Source organism: Stegastes partitus, unplaced genomic scaffold (assembly GCF_000690725.1).
Source record: "Stegastes partitus isolate 25-593 unplaced genomic scaffold, Stegastes_partitus-1.0.2 Scaffold10, whole genome shotgun sequence".
Lineage (NCBI taxonomy): Eukaryota > Metazoa > Chordata > Actinopteri > Pomacentridae > Stegastes > Stegastes partitus.
The window spans coordinates 1,334,309-1,337,879 of NW_007577741.1; positions in this window are offsets into that span (position 1 = coordinate 1,334,309).

Consider the following 3,571-nt stretch of genomic DNA (forward strand, 5'->3'; position numbering starts at 1 on the left):
GCAAACAGCCAGGGCTACGGATTACAGGTGGTCTTCTCTTCATTCATTATGGTTTCTAAAGGAATGATAACACAAAAAGAAACCATTAGTGTTACAGGATTGATCCCAAATCTCAAACAGCTTGATGCTTGGAGCTCCCAACCTGGAAAATCTGACTGTACAGAAGTGGATTTAAGCGAGAAAATAGAATATATCTGTCACTAGACTTGATTTCTGTATGCTTTTATCACTTCAGGCCTTAATATTCTTCAAATGAAATAATCCAAAAAGACTAAATTATTTGCTGGTGGAACTGCTCAAGCAAAAAAAACATTACTTTCAATCAATATTTTTCCTGATTTGTTCGGATATTTCACATCGATATCTGGTATTCTTCTTATTTATAGCATTGTACTGTTAGACTTTTAAAAAAAAAATCCTTCCTGAATCAACAATAAGCCTACCCTCGGTGAACAGATGGGGGTTATTGGGATGACTCACACATATGAACAAGGCACGAAACGGATGCCTGGCTTATTATTGTATTGCCATCATCAAAACCAGTCACCGAGAGACACTTCATTAAATATAATTTCCCTCCCAAAGAACTACTTTAAAACCTGCTCGGGTTGAAATCCAGGATCAAACTGTCGGATCCCGACGACAAAAACTGAAAAATCACAGGTTTGACGGGCTTCAGAGCAGCAAAAGTTGTCATCCGTGGATTTTTTACTCATCATCGAATCTTCTAAAATTATTTCCTGAGGCACTGATAAACATACACTGAGATGGGGCTTCTTGGGATGACTCACGCCTGGAGCTGGTCGGCAGACTCATGCATTTCTATTCAGGGGGAAAATATTTGGGAAAGATGACAAATAGTTGCAGTTACTCATCTTGTTGAATGTAAAACTTTAAGTCACCTTTTTATTTATTTTTTTTAAACAGCACATTTAAAACAAAAACCATTCAGCCAAAGTGCTTTCTAGTCATAAAAAAAGATTAGAATTGGGATTACAAATTAACAATTTAACACATTAGGGATTAAATCTACTTCATTTCTGGAGACATCTCCTCTTTGCTGGCTGATGCATGGATGGTAAAATATCACTCTTGATGCAAAAGCACAATTTCTCTGCCCACAATCTGGAGGGAGAACATAAAAGTCGTAATCTCCTGCTCGAATCTGTTTGTTTGCATCTAGCAGTTTGTCTTGGCCAGCATTTTTTGGCTGCTCTGTGCTCATACGACGCCCATGCAGTGCTGTGGGTGGGACGCAGGACACCAGTGATGAGTGTGGAACAAAGTGAGCGCTGTCCAGCTCAATGGTGCTGAAACACCAGGAAGCGCTGCTCGCTCCCCTGAATCACGGCGAGCTCCCCTGGGAATCGCAGGCAGGCTGGCATGGACAAATAAAAAAAAAAAATAGCCTCGATCACACCTTCGTTTTATGAAGCTGCACATCCACTGTTTATTTATGTCTGTGTGTGCGCGACGAGAGCGTGGAAAAGCTCCCCCCCAACAAACAGCACAGCAAGGCCCGCAGATGTGATCATTGATCACTGTCACACAAAGTTTCTAACACTTCACGAACACAATTAGGCCCGAGGACTGTGTCAACACGCATCACAATGCGCATGCAGAACAGAGATCAGCACAGTAATGTGTGGACATGCTGTAGTCTAACAGGAGCCTCCACCCTCATGTTTCATCCAATCCAAGGCTCCTGATGAAGCTGCTCAGCATCAAACAAACCACAACACAAACATCCATTCCCTCCTGTGTGCTGTTCTGCGTAGGAAAGGCGGAGATGTTTACTAATCATCTAAAAGTGCAGAGTGCTGAATGCAAATCCTCCCTCGTTAAGCATTTCTCATCTTGTTTTTTTTCTCTCTCTCCAAATGCTGTCTGCTCCATATTGGTGCAGCTTGAACGCAGAGTGTTCCCACACAGCACAGAGGAGCTGTTACAATTGATAGGTATGCATATGATTCAAAGTCCAGAGATGGAGATGAGCTTTAAATGGAAATACCGTAGTGAGTTGTTGTTGTCATCCTGCACAGAATCAAATCAGCACGTACCGCTGTGATCAATCCGCCGCCACAAACGCAGATGAAGCATTAAAAAAAAAAAAAGAAAGAAAAGAAAAGAAAAGAAAAGGAGGCGTCGTTATTGGTTTATTATTGCCAGGGTCTAACCCAATCCATTTCCCCCTCCTCTGCCTCCGACATGGCAGAGAGATCTTCAGCACGATCTACTGCCTTATCCGCCGCTTTCGCTGCTCCGCATATTCGCCCGAAGATCAACAAGTACGCCGACAGCCGGTTCGGACAGACTACCTGTGTTCCCCAGTCATCTGCGTGAGGAGGCGCCGCATCTCTGGGAAGGTGGATCCATGGCAGCTCAGCTCGGCTCAGCGCTCCCTTCCACATCTGTTTAACTCCTTCAGCTCCGCGTCCTGACGCATGGCTGTATCACTGACAGCACTCCGCTGCGTGTAGGTCGAGGTGTAATGTTGGCTAAAAGCGTAACTACGCATGAAATGATGGCTCGAAGAAAACAGAGGCGTGATCTGGGATGATCTGAAATCAACAACATTATCGAAAAAATCTGTACATGTTCATAGAAGATGATTTAAACATCTTTCTAATATGAAACTTGGGTCATTATCTCCAGTTTCACGGTGGTGGGTGGGTTTAGGCACCACATCATCTTGTCATTAGCAGTGGCTTTCCGGATCTCTTATAACATTACCATTGCATTAATGTGGAAATGCTGATTTCAAAGTCAAACCCTAAGTAGTGAAATGTCTACTGTAAGTATCAAAAGGCAAAAGTGGTGGAGAAATCTGGGGGAGAAATGTGAGTGATGTGAACAAAAGGTTACATACACTGTAAAGACCATGTACATCATAGCAATCTCTCCAATTAATCCTATAATTTTCCATGCCGGAATCACTGAAACACCTTTGTCACAAAAAACAACCATTCATTTTGGTTCTTTCATTGATTTAACTTGGCTCTTCTGGAAATCTGACATAATTCTAACTCAGCAACTTAAATGATCAGTCTTGGTGATGTAGGAAGCTCTGCTCATCACATTGTCTTGGTGGCATGGCCTCCTAACTTCTGAGTGGTTATGATTGACTACAATTCCTCTAAACAGGGTCCTTTTGACACACTCATCAGCCACAAACACTAGTGGGAAAGTCTGAGGAGCTCATCAAAGATCTAAAAAAGAGAGATAATATAAAGTGCATGGTACAGCTGTGTCCCAAAAATTGAGCCATTTGGACACAATGGCTATAAATATGTTTGGAGGAGAGAAGGTGAGGCCTTCAACCCCAAGAACACCAAATCTACCATCAAGCATGGAGGTGGCAGCATCATGCTCTGGGGATGTTGTGTTGACAGCATAGCTGGTGATTTACACAAACTAAATGGGATAAATAAGAAGAAGGAGGATTACCTCAGCATTCTCCAGGAAAACCTAAAACCATCAGCCAGAAGGTTGATCTTGGAGGTAGTTGGTTGTTCCAAGGGGCTGCAAGGTGGCGCAGTTGGTAGCACTGTTGCCTCGCAGCAAGAAGGTT